Source organism: Leopardus geoffroyi, chromosome D2, assembly GCF_018350155.1.
Source record: "Leopardus geoffroyi isolate Oge1 chromosome D2, O.geoffroyi_Oge1_pat1.0, whole genome shotgun sequence".
Taxonomy (NCBI): domain Eukaryota; kingdom Metazoa; phylum Chordata; class Mammalia; order Carnivora; family Felidae; genus Leopardus; species Leopardus geoffroyi.
In genome coordinates, this window is record NC_059334.1 from 38,905,784 (window position 1) to 38,929,581 (window position 23,798).

Below are 23,798 nucleotides of genomic sequence, written 5' to 3' on the forward strand. Positions count from 1 at the left end.
TTTCTTCGACTTTTAGGATTTTCTCTTCATCGTTGTTCTTCAGAAACCTGATAATGAAGGGCCTTGATGTGATTTTCTTTGTATTTATTCTGCCTTGGTGTTTGTTCAGTTTTTTGGATATGTCAATTTATATTTTTAATAAAATTTAGAATATTTTCAGCTATGACTTCTTCAAAAATTTTTTATGTTCTCTTTCTTTGGGAACTTGCAATTATACACATGGTGGACCACTTGATATGGTCCTACATGTCATTGAAGCACTGTTTAACTTATTAGCTTTTTTTCCCCTTTTGCTTTTTGGGATAGTCTTTCTCATCTTTTCCTCAATTTCACTTATGTTTTCTTTCTGTAATGTCTAATTTGATTTTAAGCCTGGCCAATGATGAGTTTTTCATTTTAGAATATTGTGATTTTTGGCTCTGGATGTTCCAGGTTTTTGTTTAAGTTTCCTTTTCTCTTTGTCTTATGCTTATGTTTTCCTTAAATCCTTAAAAATATTTATAACAGCTGCTTTAAAATCTTTTCATGCTAATTCCATTACCTTTGTGATTTCTAGGTTTGATTCTATAGACTAATTCTATTGACTGGGTTAAATTTTTCTGTTTTGGTTGTTGTTGTTACATGTTTAGTTATTTTTTATTAGATGCTGGGCATTATGCACATGAGGTTGTTGAGTGTCTGGATTTTGTTTTCTTCCATTGAGTACACTGAGTCACGTTCTGGAGGCCACTTAGTTTACTTTCAGGTCATCTTGTACTTATGAGACTTGTTTGTAAGGTTTGTAGAGTCTAGAGTAGCCTTTACTCTAGGGCTTACTTAGTTCCACTACTAAGGTGTGCTCCTTATGGGGTTTCTCCTGAATGCCCTGAACAGAGTCTCCCCATTCTTTTTGGTGAGAACTCAAATGTCTTTCAAACTTGCTGAGCTTCAGTATTTACTTAACTAGTAGCTTCCCAGGAGTTGTTTTCTTCTTTGGTAATTGTCCCTTTTCTAGACTCATGGAGTATCTCCCACCACAGCTTCGTGTTCAGCCAGACTCAGGGAATCCCGGTGCAGATTTCTGGAGCTCTTCCTCTGCATAGCTTCTTCCTCTTCAGCTCTCTGCTGTACATAATCCAGAAATCTTAGGCATCCCAAAGTCACTCTCTCTCTCCTCAGCATATGAAGACCACACGCTGTGCTTACATCTGCACGAATCTTTGCCGAGTCCAATAAGCGCCTCTGGGCAAAAATCTTGGGACGTCTAGGGCTCCCTTCCTTTGTTTCCCTTTTCTCTGGAACTGGAGTACTATGATGCCTGTTGTTCAACATCTGAAAACCGTTGTTTTACATATTTTTTCTATGCTTTTTTTGTCTAATTGTTTTAGATAGTATAGGAAGCAGAATATGGCCCTTTAAAGATGTCTATGTCCTGATCTCTGGAGCCAATGGACACGTTAGGTTACGTGGCAAAGGGGAATTAAGGTTGCAGATGAAATTAATGTCACTAATCAGCTGCCTTTAAAATAAGGAGGTTATCTTGGATTATCCAGATGGGCCCAAGGTATCTGCAAGGACCTTGAAAAGTAGAAGAGGGAGGAAGGAGAGAACCAGAGAGACGGCAGCATGGAACGACTTGGTTCCATGTTGTTGGCTTTGAAGATACAAAAAGAGAAACGTAAGTCAAGGAAAGCAGGTTTCCTTGGAGCTGGAATGGGCAAAGAAAGAAATTCTCTCTTATAGCCTGCGGAAGGAATGCAGCCTTGCTAACACCTTGATTTTAGCTCACTCAGACTCATTTTGACCTCCAGATTTATAAGATAATAAATTTATATTGTTGAAGCCACTAAGTTTGCAGCAGTTTGTTACAGCAGCAATAGGGGCATTGGTATTTAAAAATTTTTCTCTGGTAGTTCTAATGTGTACCCAGGGCCGAGGACCACTGACCTCATTTAACCTCCCCAATTTACAGCTGAGGCCCCTGGAACAAAGAATGGCTAGAGGCAGATACCAGGGGCGGTGGATCTCAGTACTGCAGAGCCCAGTTAAAACAAGAGTACAGAATATGTATCTTCTATCTTCCCAGGAGGATGCCTCTTGGCATCCAGGTGTTTGTAATCATGGCAGGAGGTCTGCAATGCACTTGGATGCAAGACGTACATCCTCAAAACGTGGTAGGGAAGGCCAACCCATTAGCTATGCAAAACTATGGATTTCTGCAGTTCTAAAATCCGTTTAATCAGCCTTATTACCACAAAAGTGCCCACATATAAACCTGGTGTGAGTCATTGATTGGTTTTGATCAAGTTGATGAGAATTCTGGTATTTAACAGACTTCCGCACTCTGGAGAACCACAGGGCACGTTCTGCCCGGGCTCCTATCAATTCCGTCTCCAGCTTTACATCAGCAATGGCACTTCTCAGCTTGGTTTCAGTCATTCCATGCATTTAAAAAAAATTAGTGCTTTCACTGAGCCAGCAGGAGCGAAGCACTGCCTAGATTTTGGTGTTCAGTAGCATTCTGAGATTTATTGATTCATGTTCAAAATTTCAGGGACCCAAGGATTCCTTGGTGAGATCATTAGGTGAGAATTTTTCCTCTTTCTTTCCCTCCCTTCCCTTTCTCTTCAACTCCCTTCTCCCTCTTCTTTCTATTTTTAAAATTAACCTTAGGTTGGTCACACCTGGGGCACTTGGACGGCTCTGCCTGTGGACCATATGCAGGTTAGGAGACAATTGGATTATCCCAGGGCTCCTTTCCTGCCTTGACATTTTTCTAATTCCACAACGCCTCTGGATGATTCTTGGCTGTTACCCAGTTTAGGATTTCAGGCTGGTAATGACAGCCAGATGACCTCGCTCTGCTCTTCTCTCCACAGTGCACTCTTAGCTTTTGCTTGGGCCTTGACTCACTGTTTAGCTTAGAAAAACCCACTCAGCAAGCTGGCATTTTGCAGGTGGTTGAGGACAGATGCAGAGAGTGAAGACAAAAGTGATGGTTAACACCTCTGGAGTGTGTACAATTGTTCTCCATGCTTGGCCAGCAGAGTCAGGCTATTGATAGATACTAAATATTACCCTCATTTTATACACGAGGACACTGCAGGCACAGAGGGATTAAGTAACTTTTGAAAGAACACAATAAATAAGTAGCAGACCTGGGATTTATACCCAAGCCGGGTTTAGAAGCTTGTTCTTAACCACTACCCTACTGTCAAAGAAGCAGCCCCGTGTTTGCATTGGATTAGGGTAGGTGGCACCAGAATGCCATACTCTGAAGGGCCCGAAGGCATTACTCTCAATGCCCTGTCATATGCCTGCAACCTCCCTTGTGAGTTCCTTTTACGTTTGAGTAAAGGCATGACCTGTCATAGTGTCTGCATCTAGCCGGACGGTATTCAGATCGACTCTTGGTGCCTCTATCTGCTAGTCTGTGGTCCTGAACCTTAGTTTCCTTATCTGTAAAATGGGGCTACTAATACCTTTTTCAGAGGGTCATCATGAGGATTCGATGAAATTGCATCCGGAGGACACCTGGCACTGAGGGCCCACCCTTCATTAAAGGATGGACCCATGGAAGGAAACACTGTAATCTACGATTGACATTAGTGTGGAGACTTAGAGAATACGATATGGGCAGATAGTGCACTTACAGTGTGGAGAGTTCCTGTATATCCTTCCCCTAGCATTTCCTAATGTTAACCTCTTATAGAATTTTATATACTTATGCAGAATTATTCAAACCAATAAATTAATATTGGGTAATGTTAGTACAAAACTACAGACTTCATTCAGCTTTCACTGGTTTTCTCATTAGTGTCCTTGTCCTGTTCCAGGATCCAATCCAGAACCCCGTGACGTACTTAGTTGCTGCGTCCCTAGTCCCATTCAATCTGTGACAGTGCCTCGGTGTGCACCTGGCTGTTCATGACCTTGACACTTCAGAAGGGATACGGAGCAGTTATTTTCCAGGACGGCATCCAGTTTGTGCTTGTCTGATTTTTCCTTCGTGATTAGACCGAGGTTACGCATTTTTGGTGAGTGTCCCATGTGAGTGATGCGTCTCTCTCAGTGCATCATACCAGGGGCCATGCGATGTCGATACGTCTTATCCCTGGTGATGTTAGGTTTGGTCACTTGAATAAGGGAGGGTCTGCTGAATTTCTGCACTGCAGATTACTGTGTTTCCCGCTCCCCCTTCATAGTTGATAAATATTTTCGGGGAGATATTTTGAGATCATTCAAATCTTCTGTTTCGCCTTAAATTTCCACCTAGTAATTTTAGCATCTTGTCTGCAATTATTACTACCGTGGTGTTGTAATAGCAAATTTTAAAAATTTCCTCATTCATTTCGCATGTATTAATTGGAATTCTTCTGTAGGGAAGAGCTGCCCCCCATCTATTTATTTATTCAGTTATTTATTTATGGCCATATGGCTCCTGGATATTTACCTTACGAGTTATAACTTGATATTCTCATTATTTATACTGCTGCTCCCATTGTCCCAGCCTTGGCCCTTGGGGACCCTTTCCTCTGTCCTTTTGACCCACGGGCAGGGTCTACTGGCACAGTCAAGGCCAAGAGCCCAGAGTTCACCTTAGGGCAGTGAGGGCTGGGGTGTGAGAGAGTGTGAGTGTGTTGAAGGGAGAGCAGAAAGGAGAAATGGTGGAGCCTGACACCCTTCTCCACCGAGCATCTGCTCCGGTAAGACTCAAGCAGCTCTGACATTTCCCTGGACCGATTCTGTTTCCCTGCTCCATTCTACAGCTGAGGAATTAAGGCCTCCAGGAGGGAAGGGACTTGTTGGAGGCCACAGAGCAGGTTGGGTGGGTGCTGAGGTAGGGGACAGCCTCACCGTCAGGTCCCGTGGGCCTGGCACCCATCCCCCATGCGGTGCCTGGTGGCAGGCAGACTGTTCCAGCACCTGGGCAACCGAGGGTCTGAGGGAGTTTTGTTCCATCAGCACAGGCTCAGGAAACAGGAGGCTTCTGGTGCAAAGTTTCTTCAGGAAGCCCTGGGGCTGTTGGCTCTGCTCCCTCTTCTTTCTGCCCAGCTGAAAGGGAGGGGTTTTCTGTGCCAAATCCCCAGCTCCGGCTCAGTGGGGGCCTCTAATCCCCTCCTGGCTCAGGAACGTGGTTCAGCCAGGTCTGGCGGAGGTGCCCCCAGAGAGAGGATTTCTGCAGGCCTGGGAACAGGGCACCACGTGGCCCCAGGCCCACCCTGGTGAGGGCTGGGATGCTAGCAGCGGAGCATGGGAAACAGGCAGAGGGTTGAAGCTGACGCTCAGTTCTGTGGGAGTCAGGGGCCACACTGATGGAGGTCCAGTGGGCAGAACATGGGAAGTGACAGGCTGCTGTGACCCCCGAGACCAGCCTGTAGCAATTTCTCTAACATCTGAGCTCTTCTGGCCCTGGCGGTCTGCATACGCACTAGACCCTAGGCAGTGTGGAGACATAGCACACCCAACCAAAGTAGAAAAGCCTCCTTTCAATCATGTAAACACAATCAGAAAGCAGAGGTTGTGAGTCCTGCCAATCCCTTTCTAGTCTACAAGGAATTTTCTAATGAGGCAGGCAGGACAGGGGTTGGAGTCCTCATTGTATGGATGCCGCGACCGAGGCCTGAAAGAGAAAGGGGCTGTGGCTTACTCCGAGGGGTTCAGATGATTCTAGAAAGACTCGGGCCTTCGCACTCCAGAGGTCTGGGCTGTCCCATGACACCATTCTGTCTTTGGGGCCTGTTCTCCCACATCTGACTCATCTCCAGCCACAGTGAGCCGTGCTGGGGCTCAGTAGGTGCTTCGGAAAGTCTTCTGAGTGTTTTCTGGACTTCTGCAAGGTGGGCTGTTGTCTTGGGTACATCGACCGGAGCAGCAGCAACCCCCAGACCCGTCACCTGACCGGCAAGGTGACTGAGGAGCGTGTGTACGCATGCGTGTGGGCACACGTGCACGTGTCAGGTTGCACGAGGAGCGGCGTGTGCTTGGAGGAGTCTGCAGAGAGGCCCTTGGCTGGATCCCTGCCCTTGTCTGGCTCTGGTTTCGTACTTCCTGCCCCAGCAGGCCTGGGGAGGCCAAAATGCACAGATGGCCATCTGGCTGGCACTTTAGGACATGGCCCAGTGCTCACTCTCAGCCTCTCCTCCCCCCACCCTTCTCTGCTTCAGCGGCTGTGTGGACTCTGCAAAGGCGTGGTGGGGCCAGGACAGGGAGGCGCTGTGGGGTCGTGGGCGGGGGGCTCAAGCACAGGACCAGAGCGCGGCAGAACTGCCCACTCCACCCTCGATCAGACTCGTGTTGAAGAGAACCTGTGTCCCTGCGCCGTGGTCCTGATGTCCATGAGGCAGGAGGGTCACAGGGTGGGGGAGCCCTGGTGCTGCTCGTAGTGCGAAAAGTCCACTCACGTGAGCATTCTCCACGGCCCGTTCTCTAAAGTCCATTCCCAAGAGCCAATCAGAGAGCTTGCAGCTCGCTCACTCATTCCTTCATTCCTTCCATAAACCTTTCTTACTGCTTATAGTATGCGAAAACCTGGCAGGGCCACCAAGATGAATAAAGAACCATTGGACTGGATCAGAACCCACTTCTGGTTCCAGAGTTTTAAGGTAGTCTGCTGGGGACGATGAGGACAATTCCTCCCAAGCGTCCCTGTAGCCACCCTGCTCTCTGCAGCATTTTGGAGGCAGAGGATACAGTAATGGAGGGCAGTGGGAGGTGCTGGGGAAGGAAGGGAGGGCTGGGCTCTGGTGCCTACCTATTCTGTGTCCTGGATTGCCAGATTCAGCAAAGACAAAAACAAAAACAAAAACAAAAACAGGACTCCCACAGAAATTTGCATGTCAGATAAACCATGAAATGAGCTGATCTGCAATCCCATCCCTCCCGCTCCTGCTTGTTGCTATGTAGCCTGGGGGCATGACACACGTGGCTTCTCCCTGCCCAGCCTGGCTGTCACCAGCACCAGGAAAAGAGGGACTGCAGAGTCCTTCAGGGTGTGTGTGGGAGGGGGGTGGGGTGGGGGCCTTCCCCATTCCACACAGCCTCTACCTCCGGGCAAGGGGTCTCAGCCCCTGTCCAGGGACCTGTGCCTTAATTTTAAAAAAGAATTATTTAGGATAAGTTCCATGCAATATTTGGGATATACTTACACTCAAAAGATTTGTTTCTTCTCTGAAATTAAAACCTAACTGGGCACCCTGAATTTTATCTGGCAATTGGATGGCCTGGGCAAGTGGGGGACAGACCCTCCCTGGGCCTCTGCTGTTTTATCAGCACTGCAAAGGTGACAAGGCAGGTCCATAAGAGCCAAGAACCTCCAGCTCCACAGAGAGCTGACTCTGCCTGTTTCACAGCATCGCCTGGCCCAATGCCACCTGTTGGGTAGGGCAGACGCCTCCAAAGTCTATGGAGAAGGGTCCGGGTGGTTGAGGAGACAGGCCTGCTCTTATGGAACCCCCAGTTTCCTCTCACCCCCAGGGGACAGGTCAGCCTGAGTGAATCATTGGCTGCCATTGCATGAGCGGGCTGGCTTAGGGACCGTCCTCGGTCATTAGAGGTCCCCAGACAAAAGTGATCCTGGGCGCTCTGCCCACCTCACTACTTTTTTGGCTACTAGTCCAACCGTGTCCTTGACTGCTGCAGGGGGAGGCCAGGGAGGGGAAGACGATCCCCAGTGTCACACAGCACACAGTGGGGAACCAAAAGCAACCCTCCAGCCGCTGGAGACTCTGTCCTGTGCCGCCTGGGAAAACACCCTCCTGGCCCTGCACAGCGTCCCCTGAGGGTCATCCTTGGGACCATGGGGGTTCTGCCCAAGAAAGACTAATGGGATCTTGGGGGGAGCTCTGCCCAAAAGGTGAGTGGCGCATTTGTCTGAAGCCAGTCTGGCCTGGGGCGTTGCTAACTGCTTTGAGCATAAACAATTCCATATGTCCGACAGGCTGATTAGCCACACAGAGACGGGGTGGGGCGGGGGGAGATTGTGAATAAGGAATCCATATTAACCAAAGATCCAGCGATAGAGGCCCAGCTGAAAGAAATTAAAAAGATCGTGTTTTCAAACACTGGCCCTCCAACCGGGGGATTTTTCTAGCTGCCAGCGAGTGCATTACAAATTTCAGACACTAACATATTGACAAAAACAAACAAATAAGCAAAAGTTGAAATGCAGGAGGCCTCCTGGGTCTGATAGAAATCTCAACGATTCCCTCCTGCTTTGGTCTTTTTTTTTTTTTTTTTTAATGCAACTAACAATAATATCTAACAGAAAATTCGTCCACAGTCTGGATGCAGTTCACCCATTGTTCCTCTGCAAAAGTGTCGTCTCTTTAAGCGTCTGCATGTTGGCGATCGTTAGGAGGAAAGAGCTAAGCAGAGTTTCCTTTATTTATTTATGTCCCTTTTGCTGAATTCTGATGAAGCGCAGGCAGGCAGGCAGCAGAGCATCTGGCTTCTCAGAGAGATGGCTGCATGGAGAGGGGCCCTGGTTCCGGACACAGAGAGTGCGTGCTGGCTCTCTTGAGCGGATGGGGATTCCATCTTGCCGGTGGTTGGGGGTCTGCAGTGAAATCTCTCACCTCCCTGTGTGGACATTCTCCCAGGTCCTGCTCCGGGCACCCCCTGCCCTGTTGCCTCTTTGGCCCTATGCAGGCTGTGTGTGGAGCAGGGGATTCGGGCTGAGAGCCTCACTTGTGTGCGGAGGGTAAGGGGGGTTGGGAGGGGCACAGATGTTACGTCCAAAGCAAGGCGCTCCCGCTCCCGTAGGTCCTAGAAACCACATGTTCTGAAGCCACACTGCAGGATCCAGGCATGTTTGGTGGGGAGGTTAGTGGGGGTGCCCACACGGGAGGAATCAAGTCCTCTCCTGACTTTGCGCCTCTTGAGGGGTCCTCATGGGACAGAAGGGAAAGGTTCTGCCTTGAAGGAGCGTATGTTGTGACAAAAGACGGAGAAGATAGTCTTTTCTCTGTCTATTTTTTTTAACGTTTATTTATTTTGAGAGAGAGTGAGAGAGCATGAGCAGGGGAAGGGCAGAGAGAGGGAGGGAGAGAGAGAATCCCAAGCAGACTCCCTTCTGTCAGCGCCGAGCCCAATGCGGGACTTGAACTCACGAACCGTGAGATCATGACCTCAGCCAAAATCAAAAGTTGGATGCTTAACCGACCTGAGCCAGGTGTCCTGGGAGTCTTTTCTTTATGCTCAGATGATGTCACTACCTTTCAGAATCTGGTGTAAGGTTAGGATGGTGGCCCTGTAACTGGACGGAGCTCCTTGTCATTGGACAGGTGACAGTGACGGTGTGTGACATTTATTGACCCCACTGCCCCATTCCAGGACTACTGCAGAGTTATTGTACTTTCAAGTGGGAAAGCACACTTATTTTTTCTCTAGTAAAACCAGGAAATTATCGTGGACACTCAGAGAGCTCAAGTAATTTGTGCAAATTCATACAGCACTTGGTAGTCAGACGTGCCTTGGAAACCCAGACCCTGGCCTCCCAGCCCTGAGAAGCTCTGTGGTGACCGGCTGGCTCATCAGGCCCGGAAAGGGTCTGTGTCTGACGTGACTGACGACTCAGCACTGTGTCCATTGTGGGGCGTCCTTGTCAAGAACACAGACATGGCAGCGGGAACGCCAGGCATTCCTGGGGCCGCGGACACTCTGGGCCTTGGCCCGCCCGGCCAGGGTCTAAAGCGGATGTAGACAGCCCCTGAAGGTCCTGCAGCCCGGCGCAGCACGTCTGAGAAGGAGAGGAAAAGGCACAGCGCAGCCCGTGCCCACCCCACCCCGGGTCATGCAGGAGAGCAGATGCAGGAACCATCTGAATGACCAGCATTTCCAAGATTGCATTAACGTGACCTAGCGGCCTGGGGCTGGGCACAGACCCTGGTGGGAGAGGTTGGCTGTCCCCTTTGAGTTCAAACGAGGGGTGTGGCTCAAATGAGCAACATGTCCTCTCTCATTGTGGCTCTTTGCAGAAGTTAAATCTTTTCTTTTTAAAAAAAAATTTTTTTTTTAATGTTTATTTATTTTTGAGACAGAGAGAGACAGAACATGAATGTGGGAGGGTCAGAGAGAGAGGGAGACAGAATCTGAAGCAGGCTCTAGGCTCTGAGCTCTCAGCACAGAGCCCGACGCGGGGCTCGAACTCACAGACCGTGAGATCATGACCTGAGCTGAAGTCAGATGCTTAACTGACTGAGCCACCCAGGCGCCCCTAAATTTTTTCTTTCTTTTTTTTTTTTTTTCCAATGTTTATTTATTTTTGGGACAGAGAGAGAGCATGAACGGGGGAGGGGCAGAGAGAGAGGGAGACACAGAATCGGAAACAGGCTCCAGGCTCCGAGCCATCAGCCCAGAGCCCGACGCGGGGCTCGAACTCACGGACCGCGAGATCGTGACCTGGCTGAAGTCGGACGCTTAACCGACTGCGCCACCCAGGCGCCCCAATTTTTTCTTTTTTTAATGAAGACCTCAGAACACTGCCTTTTCGGGAAGCTCTAGAAACCCCCTGGGAAACATCTCTTTGGATACTCACCACCTGCAGAGAAAATGGTCTATACGTCCAGCAGTTTGGCGTCTGGAGGTCAGAGAAGACAGCATCATGTGCAGGACTTGAGCATAATTCTGTGGATTGGGATGGGGACAGAATGCCTTGCTGACGGTGGCAGTCAGAGCTCAGCTTTGGCATGCCACCGATCCAGGTTCAAACCCTAGCTCTGCCGTCTACTGACAGTGTGACCTTAGGAAAGACAGGTTTCCTCTGTGCTTTGGGTCCTCATCTGTAAGCGGGGCTGGTCATCTATGACCTTGACCTCAGAGAGGTATACTTTAGTGGGTAGGAACAAAGTGTAGCTGGTTCTTGGATCCCAGCAGAGTGAAGGAACAGCCCTGGGGAGAGAGAGGAGGGCTTGTAAAGTGTGGGGTGCCCAAGGGGGCTCCCCTTGGCCTCTCAGAAGATAGGGGCTGGTGGGGGAGATTCTTCTCATTCCCTCCTGCTGTGAATCCACTACGTTCTTTTGGACTTGGGTTCTGGTATCAGTGGGGGAAGATAGTGATGTGTTAGGTCAAACTAGCACTGTTATTGCCAAGATGGGGAAACTGAGGCCCAAGGAGGGGAAGGGGTATCTTCCTGAGGCCACAGAAAGAGAATTGGCTGAAGGCAGGTCTGACTTGCCGGTTTCCTGCCCCCTCCGTGCTGACCTCTGCCTATGCACCTGCCTCCCCTAGGGAGGTATGCACCGTGAGAGCACTTGGCCCAGAGATGGCTGCAGGAATCCAGAGTGTTCCCCGCCCCCCCTCAGCCCATCTTCTGCATTTCCCTAGAAAAGTGACCAGAGGCACTGGGCGTCACCTGGACAGCTGAGGGGAGTCACCCATGTGATGGGGAGAGAGGAGGAAGAGTCCCAGCTCTGCCCTCACTAGGCTGTGGCACAGTGCACGTGGCTTTACCTGCCTCATCTGTGAAATGGGGGCATGACTCCAACCTTCTAGGCTGTTGTGAGGATTGGCTATTCATTGAACAGGTACTGATTGGTTATTGTCTAAGTGCCAGGCTCTGCTCCAGAAAGGGGGACAGGCGTGAGCTAGATGGGGGGCCCATCCGCATGAGGCTCCCTCTGTAGTGGAGCAGTCAAGAGACATGCAAAAGAGGAAGTCACGGGATCTTTTCACGTTGAGATAATAATGCAACAGAGCGGCGCGAAAGCGCGTGAATGGCACGGGCAGGGTAGGAACTGCTTCAGAATGAGAGCGAAGCAGGGGTGTACAGCCCCTCCCAGGCTGTGGCAACTGCAAGTGCCAAGATCCTGGGGGCAGGAAGGAGGCCAGCAGCCGGAGTACAATGGGAATGGAGAGGGATGCCGTGGAGAAGCGGCGGGGCCAGGCAGGGGGCTGAGCTGGGTTCAGCCCGTAATTGATGTTCAACCATGTTGCATCCGACGGCAAGAGGCCAAGGGGAGCCCCCGTGGGTACCCCACACTTTACAAGCACCACAGGCTGGTACGTGACTCCTCTCAGACACGGGTGCCTGGTCCAGGCCTGGCAGGAAGGTAGTCGTTGGTGTCCATGCATATCTGGGGGGCAGTGAGGTCTCGAACTGTCTCTGGTGGCTGGAGAGAGGTCAACAGGATAGAGCAGAGCTGGTGAGGCCAAAAGACAGGCACTGTGAATTGCTGTGGCTGGAGCCTTCCCAGACAACACGGGCATTTCGGTGGTTGGGGGGGGGGGGATGTCACCAAGTCCCCGACAGTGATAACGTACAGTGGGAAGAAAGAAACCCTCAGAACAGAATAGCTTGCTTGGATCAGCAACTCTGAAAGTGTGACGCCATAGTTTAGCAGCCACCGTTGGTTGTCCTTCTGACCCAGGCCCCTCCTTCTTCCTTTACAAGGCTATATTCGGGTATACATCTTTCATGGGCCTTGGGGGAGGCAGGTTCAAGCTGCAGCCCCTGTCACAAGGAGTAAATTATGAGAAGTTTTAGCTAGAAGTTCCATGGGCGCCCCCCTAAGCCTAAAGAAGTACCTAAGATCACTGAGTTAGGCTCAAGCAATTTAGGAACTATTTACGCTGGGACAACTTATTACCCAACTGCAAAAGCAATATAAAGAACTGAAAGAAAAAAGTAATGATTTTAGTTCATTCTTAAATAACTACAATTGCATACCGATGAGATGGTTGTCCCTGTCGGGCACTGCACGACTTCTCAGACTTTGGATTTGGATTGGACATTGCTGCTGTCACCTTCTGTTCCACGTTGGTTTCCATTCCATGCTTGTTTTTTTTTTTTTTTTAATTACAGCAACCACTGAAAACTTAGCTTCTCAAAGATCTGATACCATTAGAGGAATATAGCATGATCTAATGTGGAAACTATGAAGTAAAGTGAACTAGTAGTTCCTGTGGTATCTGATATTGCTGTGTTTCTCTTGAAAATGTGAAATATCCTGCAGCGTCCCAGAATTTTGTTGTGGCAGTCTGGGGTGGCTCAGTCTGCAGTCTGGGGAACATGGGTGCAAAGCAATCAGTCATTGGTTTAATCAGGAGCACGTTGCAAAGTTCTGGCCAATGAAACGTGAAGGAGTCTTTTGGGAGATTTGTGGGGAAAGGTGTACTTTGCCCGTAAAAGATGTTTGGGAAGAAGTCATCTCCCGCCACTGCTGGCTTCCGTAGTGTCCTCAGGGGTGTTCTGGAACTGCGTCTTCCATCCTGGGTCCAATGGGGGTCACCATCCCAAGGAGAACACTCTGAGGTGGGCGGAGGGGAAAGATGGAGGGGCTCTGGCTGTGATGCCATCGTCGGCTGCCGGATCCTGGAAGCACCCACCTCTGGACTTCCTATTTCGTGAGCTCAGACCTTCCTTGAGAGTTTAACCTGTTTACAACTGGATTTCCTGTTCACCTGCAGCCCAAAGCGCCCTTCCCAATACTCCAGCAAAGGATGCTTGGGAAACTGCTTTCCCTCCTTCATTAAGGGTCACCTATCAAAGCCTCTGAGAAATCCCACAATTCTCTGCTTACTTTTGTTCAGAGTGCAGAGTGCAGAGTTTGCCAGATTCACTTGACCAAGGAAACCTTTTTTCCATAGGACCTCATTAACATCTCACAAGACACTCCTGTGCCAAAAAACACACTTTTGAAAAGGATGCCTTAGATCCCTTCTTATAGCTGCTCGGCCCCACCCGCCCCAGAAGCCCTGACACACAGACTCCCACCTCAGAGGCGCGCCAGGGTCCACATGTGTTTCTGTTCAATGGGGGAGACTAAATGAAGCCAGATGTACCTGGGCAGCCCACAGGCAGGAGAAGCAATGATTTAATGGCTCAGCTATGCGGGGATTAGCTTGCTAGAGAGCTCCCAAGGAGGGGTTGGGGACTTGCCGCCAGTCTGCTAATGGATTCAGCAGAAATGCCCCTGAGGGCTGTGCGTGACTGCCACGTGCACGAACGTGCCGTGTCCGTGACTTCTGTGTTAGTAAGTACCGTGTGTCCGTGATGGCCGTCCTGTGACCCCCGTGCCCATGACTGCAGTGACCATCATCGCGGTGCCCGTGACTGTTCTGTCCATGACTACTGTGTTCGTGACCTCTGTGTCCCTGAATCTTATGTCCATCACCTCTGTGTCAATGATCCCAGTGCCCATGACTGCTGTGTCCATGATCACAGTATTAATGACTTCTCTGTCCATGACAACTGTGCCCATAACTGCTATGCCCGTGACTGCTGTGCCATGACCTCTGTGTCCATGACCTGTGGCCCAAGTCTCTATGCCATGACCGCTACGCCCATGACCCTGAGTCCATGGCTGCGGTGTAGAGGGTCAGAGCTTCTGTACTTCTCAGGACAAGGTGCCCCCAGCCCAGGAGAACCACTAGCTGGGGCACTTAGGCCATTCCCTTCCCACTCTGGGGCCAAGAGATTATCCGGCGCAGGGGCTTTCAAACAGTGTCCCTAGGACCCTGGGGGTTCTGAACAAGCCCCTTAGGGCTGATCCAGCCCCTTAGCTGATTCTGCCAAGACAGCTTTTTATTTATTCTTTTTATCCGCTGGGTTTCCATGTAGGAATTCACTAGAAGAAAAGCCTTCGTGGCAGGAAAAAAAAGTCTAAAACCACTGATGTTGTCCAGCCGTGCATTTTGCAGAAGAGAAGACGGGGGCCTCCCTAGAGATTTGTGGGAGAGCCAGAACAGAGGGAGGGGCTGGGGTCAGGGCAGGGGAGGGGAGGACACAGCCCGCGGAGGCAGTGGTTTATTCTCCCTGCTGACTTTGCCTGCCGTGACCCAGGAGAAAAGCCCTTTGAAACAGTCAGAGATGCGGCCGGGAGCGGCCGGGAGCCACACAAAGCGTGCTTCTCCAACTTGGGTCACTGGCGAGGAACCAGGAGGCAGGCTGGGAACTTGGCCTTGGAGGTGGGGTGCACTTATTGGCTCAGCTGAGGTTTAGAGGCTGACAGATGGCCACTCACCCCAGGCCAGGCACCTCTACACAAGAGCTCAGCTTCTTGTAACTGCCTGAGCTGGGTCTCAGCCCGCCCACCGGTACCAATTTAGCAACGGGGGCTTTAAGAGGTGTGTAATATCCAAGAGGAAAATAAGCTTGTGGGTTGAAGAAGATCTTTCAGTCTATCATATTAATTAACATGTTTATCTTTATGCCAGTGCGGTTGTAAAATAACAATCTATAATATCAACGTATATTATAATTATGTTCGTATGAATTATGTATATTTATGGAGGAGCAGGCCCATGCAAGGAAAACATGTCTACCCAAGTTATGATGAAGTCATGATGTGTCCTGGGTAAGTGACAGTGGACTTCAGACCTTGTATCTGTTTGCTCGACTGGGTGGCTTAAAGAACAGGTTTACTCCCAGTTCCGGAGGCCAGAAGTATGAGATCAAGGCGCCCCTAGGGTTGGTTCCTGCTGAGGCCCCTCTCCCTGGCTTATAGCTGGCCGCCTTCTCCCTGCGTCCTTACCCAGTGTTCCCTCTGTGTGTGTCTGTGCCCTGGTTTCTTCTTTTTTATTTTTTTAAAAACATTAAATAAAATGTTTATTTATATTTAGAGAGAGAGAGAGAGAGAGAGAGGGAGACAGAGAATCCCAAGCAGGCTCCACACTGTCGGTATGGAGCCCTATGTGGCTCAAACCCGTGAACCAGGAGATCATGACCCAAGCTGAAACCAAGGGTTGGACGCTTAACAGACTGAGCCACCCAGGCACTCCCCTCATATCTTTTTTTTTTTTTTTTCCAACGTTTATTTATTTTTGGGACAGAGAGAGACAGAGCATGAACGGGGTAGGGGCAGAGAGAGAGGGAGACACAGAATCGGAAACAGGCTCCAGGCTCTGAGCCATCAGCCCAGAGCCTGACGCGGGGCTCGAACTCACGGACCGCGAGATCGTGACCTGGCTGAAGTCGGACGCTTAACCGACTGCGCCACCCAGGCGCCCCCCCCTCATATCTTTTCATAAAAACACCAGTTACACTGGATTAGAGCCCACCCTGATGACCATATCTTAATTTAATTTAATTTAATTGCCTTTTTTAAGGACCTTATGTCTAAATACAGTCCCATTCTGAGGCACTGGAGGTTAGGACCTCAACAGACAAATTGGGAGGGGGCACCACTTAGCCCTGAGATCTTCTCTCTTGAGTTCATGTTTCCCTCGCAACTGTCTTCCTTCTTTCTTCCTCTCCCTCACTCTCTTTCTTCTTTTTGAAAAGAGATGGGCTCTAAATAGAATGAGCCCTGCATGAGAGACGCCTGCTTTCAGATGGGGAATCTGTCCAGCTCCCTGGTTCTGTCTGTAGGGCCATGAGCCAAGACGCCCTCCAGTGCTGGGCTCTGGGCAGGTTTAAGCTGCTAGAAGGAGTATAAAGGGCACTGGTGCCATAGGGTGGATTCTGGCACTTTTCCTTCCCTTCAGCTGCCAGGGCTTGGTCAAACTATATTCAAGATGTGCTGTATTGGAATTCTGAGATTATTGGGCGTTGATCGTGACTACGTAATATCCAGGTATGTGGGATTCAAAGCCCACCACAAGCTCCAGGTGTTAGAGAGCTTCAATTCCTGCTTCAATTCCACCCCATTCCAGCCATCTTCAGCTGTATGGGGTAGACATGGGGTGTGTCTTTTGATATGGAAATGGCTCCGTTTCCTTAGGATTGAACGTGTAGAGGATCTCACAGCCTCCCAAATGCTGGGAATCCTTTCTGCTTTATTAGGATTTTGTCAGGAAAGGGGGTTGAGAGACTCAGGGTGAGAGAGCCCTCAACCGCCCCTGTTTCCATGTCACTGGAGAGCTATTCTGCTGCCCTTGAAAATTAAATGCTACTTTCGAGTGTGGCTATCCATGTGAACTTTGTGAACATTTATTGATTTTATTTTAAATGGGCCCTTCTGGGGCGCCTGGGTGGCTCAGTCAGTGAAGCGTCCGACTTCAGCTCATCTTGAAGTCCGTGAGTTCGAGCCCTGCGTCGGGCTCTGGGCTGAGAGCTCAGAGCCTGGAGCCTGCTTCAGATTCCGTGTCTCCCTCTCTCTCTGCTCCTCCCCTGCTCACACTCTGTCTCTCTCTCTCTCTCTCTCTCAAAACTAAAGATTAAAAAAAATTTAAATGGGTCCTCCTGAGGTTAATCCCAACATGAGGAAGAAGAGGAAGAGAAGGAGAAAGGGGAGGGGCAGGAGAAGGCAGTGCGGGTCTCTGAGTTGGATTCCCTTTTGTTTTGCCCTGTGCTCTTGTGGCCTTGCCTCTTCTGGGGCCTCTCATCCTGAGACACAAGCCTTGGTGTGTCGCAGAGATTTTGTCCCCTTGGATATGCTCCAGCACCTTGGTGGGTCTTACGATCTTAACGTCAGATTCAGGGGCATGGGTTGCAATCATTCTATAGCTAGAACCAACCCACCTGGGCCAGGATGGGGCCTGGTGACCCCACCTGGAGAGCAGGTGGTACAGGACTTTTGGAAAGGGGCTGATGGCCTCCTGGCAGTCACCCCTCTCCACCTGGTCTCTACAAGTGGGAGGAGAGCCTGGAATGGAGGGCTCGAGGCCTGGGGTCAGCCCCTTCCCCGAGACCCATGTCACCTACGGCTTTGAGCGAGTTTTCCTTCTCCGCACTTCGGGCTCCCCGTCTCCTGAATGAGGAAGTTGGACCAGATGAGTCCGCTGGTGCCCACGAGGCACCAGCCTCCAGGGGAGGTGCCGAGGACACACAAAGACAAGAAAACGAGCCCACACACCTCTTGGTTTGTGTGGTTTTCACCCTACAGATGTAAAACCAGAGACTCGAAGAAGTAGGGTAGCTCGTTCAAGGTGACAGGACCGACTGCTGGGATGCAGGGCCGAGCCAGGCTGATGTCCTGTCCAAAGCTCCTTCTCCACATTGACGCCTGGCAGGGAAAACCAGGCAGGTAGGCAAGGGATTGTTGCGGCATGGACTACACCAACGCCCTGGGGCCGGACCAATGCATTCACGTCACGGTAGCTGATTCAGGGGTCACAAAGAAGCTCCCCCTTGAGTGGTGTCCTAGGGAACAAGATGGGCTGTGTCTGGGGGAGAAGCAGCAGGAAAGTGCTTTAGGTGGAGTGGAAAGAAGGAGCAAAGTCAAGAGAGTGAAAGCCTACCGAGTCTAACTCCCCCCTTGGCAAAGGGAGGCAGTCTAGGGCGACTGGCTGTGCACAGGGTGTGTGGTGGAGAGGTGCAGGGGAGGGGGCGGGAGGGGGTTGGCTGGTGTCAGTCTGAGGAGGGCCGTGAAGGATCATGCCAAGCAGTTCGGCTTGCTCCTTAAGCTGATGGGGGGCTATTGAGGGTTCTTAATGGGGTACGAATGAATCTTTTGGGGGGAGGCCATATGGAGGGTAGAACAGGGCAAGGAGAATCAAGAGTCCTTCTTCTGACTCTTTGATCCTCTGTCTGACCCCAGTTCACACCCCCAGGAAAGAGTGGCTGAAAAGGAGGAGGATTCAGGTCCCAGAGGCCTTAGGCAGGTGGCGGGGCTCCCAAATACTCATCCTATAAAAACCCACCTTACAAGCTAACGGGGAAGGACACGAAGCCCCAGATGTGTGTGGCACGGCTACAGATGAGCGCACTACTTAGAGGGAGCGAGTGGTTGGGGAACGAAGGGCTGATTCAAAGGCAGTAATCCCCGCCGTGTCGCATTTCCAAATCTCGGCTCGCCTGTCTGCCCCGTCTGCCTGCTCTGTCCCCCACACGAGGCGAATCCCCTTCCCCGCCTGGGACAGGATTGAGAGTGTTCAAGTTTTTACCTGGGTGGCTTTCGTCTGGGAGGCTTGATGTCCTGCACTCCATTCAGTGGAGTCAGCTCTGGCTCCACTTTGACAGTGTCCCCTAGACATTAGAAAGGGCTGAGACAGAGGCAGATGGGCGGCGGGGGAGGGGACTCACATCTGTCAGGAACCTGGGCTACCAAGGGTGCCCACACACCAAAAGCCCAAGCTGCACACGCGCCAGTACGTGTAGATGTCGGAGTGGAGTCAATGAATAGGTGGCAGGTGGAGGAATGGCTTGTTGCTGAGTGTAGACTGAGTGGCCAGATGAGAGAGTCAACGAGTGAATAAGTCTAGGGTATGCCGCAGCAGGGAGCAAACAAAGATTCGTTCTTGCTTGTGCACACGGCCTTTGTGAGCTGGGATGTCAGTGTCAAGGGGCTTCAGGATGGGATTAGATATGCCTTGATTTGGGGAGGTGCCTGGGGAAGATTAGAGGCAGAGGGCGGGGAAGCTCAGGGCAGGTCTGAGACCCGAGACCCGAGGAAGGACAAGGGGAGGGACCTACTCTGGGGAGGAGCTCGACCACTGGGCACTTCTGACAAGGTCTGGAGCAGGCCGAGGGGGAGCCCCTAGCCCAACATTGCCCGCTAGCAGAATCCCACTTCTGGCCCAGTCACGGTGTGCCATCTGTGGGGAGAGCCCGAGGGAAGCAAGCACCCCCTCACGTGAACACCGTGCCGGGTTCAGAGGGCACAGCTGGCCGGTGTCAATCAGCCCTGCTTCCAGCAGCTTCTCTGGAAGGGGACGCCTCCACGGCTGCTGTGGTGGGCCGGGAGCTGGGCTCTATTCACTCCTTGCTCTGAATCCAGCCTCTTTGTCGGGCTGCAGCTGGTCACTGGGACACAGTTAACCATGATGTCCGGGGGGGGGGGGGGTGGGCCTCACACTGGCCATGAAAGGCTCTGGTTCAGGGGAGACGCATGTCAGCTCCAGTGGCTACCACGGACCAAGGCCCATCCTCTACCACGAGGGGTCTAGCCGGTGAAAGTCGCCTCCCGTCCGGAAGGGAGGGGGCTGGGAGCATCAGCACAACGCTAACACCTGCCATGACATGTGAGGAAAAGGTGCGCCTGGGGGACGGGAAGAAAGGAGTCAGTGCTGTGACTGTGAGAAGGGAGGGGAGAATGGGGGAGCGGCAGTTCAGGAGTGGAGGGGTGAAGGATGGGGGGCGGCACGAACAAGTGAATATGAGGATAAATAAGGAAGAAAGGAAGGGACGAGATGGCCTGAAGGCTGGGGTGCAGAGGGTGACATGGGAATGGGTGAACAGGGGTGACAATGGAGAAGCAAAGGGGAGAGGGCGCAGGCCTCACTGGCTTTGAAAGGGCCACAGGCTGCATTTGTCCCCCAGATTGCACCGGTGGCCCCTGGGTGGTCGCTGCAAAGGTCATGGGAAGGGATGTCGACAGCATCCCACCGTGTTGAACCTTGAGATCAGAGTTTGGGGCTGATGTCTGTGCCCCGCTTTTGCAGACAGGGGTTGATGGCTGCCAGCCTGCTGTGACCCTCCGTGCTGGGCGGCCCCAGAAATGCCCTTTGCCCACCAGGAAGTCCAGCATGCCCCAAATCTGCCCAGTGAAAATGCATCTCCTTTTGCTTTGAGCCTCTAAGATTCTTTTAAAAGAAAGAAACCTCTCAACAACCCCACTCCCAACCACTGAAGGGCAGGTGGGGGCCACTGGGGGGAGAGACCCGGTACTCGCTCTTGAGGACAGCTGGGTGAGGGCCTGCCCACAGGAGAGCTATGAAGTGGCCTTGGGCAAGCTCCTTCCATCATGGGGCCTCAGGTTCCCCGCCTGTAAAAGGGAAGGGGTTCGGCCGGATCCTGTTTTGTAGCAGAGTGGAGCCAAGATCCTGGGTGATGACCATAGGTAATTGGTTTGGTGCCTAGAGAGGAGCCAAGTTGTACAACCTTTGTCCCCGTGCACAGGAAGCGTCCTGCCTTTGAGGTGTGCAGGCTGGCCTGCTGGCGATCTAAGCCAGGCCACCGGCTCCGGATGAAAGGGCCGGTGAGAATAGCCCGGGCTGGGTTTGTGGACGCTCTCACTTCTGTTTGCTACCGAACAAACAGCACACAGCAGGCAGGCAATGCCAGGGATGCACACAGAGCAGGCTCCAGGGCGCGAGCACGGGGCCCTGGGCATCTTTACTTTCGAAGTGTGCCCGAAGTTCAGAACTCAACAAATCCTGCCCGAAGCGGGGAATCTGGCAGGTCAGAAGGCCCAGAGCTGCAGGTCTGCTGCCTTTTCTGTAAACCTTGTATTGAAGTATCATATGCTTACAGAGCAGGTCATGAATACCAAGTGTCCATTCTGATGGAATTTCACAAAGCGTGAATACACCTGCGTGGCCAGCACTGCGATCAAGAAATAGAACATGCCCGGCATCCCGGAGACCTCGGTTCTCCTTTGTGTCTGGCTTCTTTCTCTCCGCAGAAAGTCCAACTTTGGACTTCTCTGCTCCTCATTGTTGCAGAGTGTTCCGTTGTATGGCCCTGACTGTCCCACCTCAGGCTGGCACTGGCACTCAGGGGTCTCCCCATCACCTGCAAGGCAATTCTTGCTGCCCTGCCGTTACATTCTTCTGCATTCTGCCTCTTCCTGTGCCCACGTTCATCGTAGCCTGAGCATGATCTATCACAGGCAGCAAAACCGTGAGAGCAAGGAGGCGGAGGCCAGAGCCCTGAGTCGGGCCCGCTAAAAGCCACACCAGCACTGCTTGTGGGAAGTGGGGATGACGTGGAGGGGTGGGGGAGAGCACGGTGCCGGAACAGGCCGGCCTGGGCTCCTCTGCCACCACGAAGGTGGGTGGCCAGGGTCCCTCAGTGTCACTGTGATTATTATGCAGGGGGTGATGTCACTGGGATGTCAGATTTCTGGCCACCTGGCAAAGGTAGGAGAGGATGAGTTGACAGGAGGGCCGCACAGGCTACTGTGGCCCCAAGTGTGCAGATGGCTGCAGGGACAGAGAGGCAATCGGATGGTTAGGACTGGTGCATGGACAGGATGGGAAGGCAAAGAGAAGGAATAAGAAGGGGAGTTGCCAAGGTGCAGCTGTCTGCAGAAAGTGGGGAGTCCCCTTCTGAACAGGGTCCCCCCGCTCCTTCCCTGGAGCCCCTCCTTGTCAGGCACAGTACACGCACACAGGCGGCGTTGATGAAGACAGGTCTGAACTCCCAGGACAGGACCTCTAGATGGAAGGAGACAATGTCCCTCCCACCTGCCCACCTGAGGGGGCCTCATGTGACCCCTAGGGCCTACAAACTGTCGGGCAGCTGCAGGGTCTTGGCTGTTGCTCTGTAGGGCCTCGGGAAGGAGGCAGGGTTGAGTCCATTAGCTCGGTGCTGTTCTCTGGAGAGCGTGCAGGGGGATTATGGGCTGCTTTGCCGCCTCCCGACTTTCGGGGACCACCCCTTTGGGACTGGATCCAAGAAGTGAGCGATACCATTATTAGACGTGAGTCAGCAGTCCTTCTTCTTTTCCTCTTCCTCCTCCTCCTCCCAACGCCTGAATCCAGCCTGGGTGGGAGGGGGTGTGTGGCGGGAGCAGCAGCAGGAAAGGCAGTGGCCTGGGCGAGCCTGGTCTGGCTCTCAGGCCTGGGCTCTGCTTTTGCCCCACCTCCTCTGGGCTGCCTTCCCGTCCATCCAGGGAACTAGGGTGTGAGTGCCTTTTGGTCTGGGGGTCCTTCCAGGTTCTGGCATCCTCCAATGGTGAGGGACAGCCCTACCCCTGCGTGGGCTGACCAGAACTCCCCCACGATCCACTCAGGATCCCCTGTCCCAGCATCCAGGAGACCAGGGCCTAGGTTCTGGAGAAAGGAGGATGGGGTAGGGAGGGTGAGTGTGAGGGCTATGCCAAGGAGACGGGAGAGGCAGAAGGTGTATTTTCTGTGATCACCATAAGAACAATAGCCACCATTAATCAAGGGCTTACTTAACCTGTAGCAGACACAGCACTGAGGATTTTACGTTACATAGTGTCTTGTCTAATCCACACTATGGAGGCCCCATGACCCAATGGGGACGGGGCCCTCAGACCTCAGGGAGTCAGAAGGTCAGCGCCAGGCCCCAGAAGGGCCAGCGGCTGCTCCACTGCAGGCTGCTCAGAGGCTCAGAGGGAGAAGCTGTGGGAGAGAGTGCTCCATGCTCCGGGCTAGTCCCTAGCAGATCCCCTTCTGGATCCCGTGTCTTGGATGGTCATGGTAGGATGGTCCCCAGACTTCGCTAGGTTCAGTGGCTGGGAACGTCAGTCAAAAGCTCAGGCATGCAAGAAATGGAATTTCCTCAAATTTCCTATGACAATTCAATTTCTGTTTCTGGTCGCCTTCCCACCAAGGTGATGCGCACGGGACCCTGTGCACTTGTGGCCCTCTCCTCCCTCGGGATGTGTGAGATCTGGGAGCTGGTGCAGGTGTTGGATGAATGGGACACCTGGCTTCTTGGACACCACTGGGGCACGAAAACACTGTAAAGCCTCCTGAGGCCTCATCTGCCTGGAAATAATCCTGCAGCGCAAATTTTCCAGAACCCTGCCTCTTCCCCAGCCACAGAGCCCAGGCATTTTGCTTCCTGATCCCACAAATATACTTGGGAGTTTCACGTGGGGTTCATCTTCTTGGGACCTACTGACAACCCCATTGATGTCACTCCCTCTGGTCCCCTCCACTCCCTGTGCCCAGGGAGACCCAGTCACAGGAGCTGGGGGCATTTGCTCTGACTCACTGTGTATCCTTCGTATCCTTTATCAGAGACCGTTGGCCCTCCTTGTTTCCCGACAGAGATGGCTTTCTGGGGTCCCATGCCAGAAAGAGATGTCCAGCTTCTGTGTTTCCTGCAGCCTTATCCCCTCCCCAAGGCCGTTAGACAGACCTCCAGGGCCTACAGGAGAAAGGAGGTGGCTCGAGGGATGGCCCATGCCAGGCCCATGGAGACCAAGCCCCACAGCTGGGTGTTCGGGCCGTGCCCCCACCCCCCACAGGGCCCTCCGTGAGGACTCAGACATGCTCCCACGGCAACTCTGGTCTGTTCCATT

General features: G+C 52.0%; 1 long non-coding RNA gene across 1 annotated transcript; it reads left to right on the forward strand.

Moving 5' to 3' along the window:
• The first annotated feature begins 21,226 nt into the window (after positions 1-21,226).
• On the forward strand, positions 21,227-23,365 carry LOC123576659. The gene is made up of 2 exons (XR_006701526.1): positions 21,227-22,223; positions 23,103-23,365. It is a non-coding gene; the product is annotated as an uncharacterized LOC123576659 (long non-coding RNA).
• Positions 23,366-23,798: the final 433 nt, after the last annotated feature.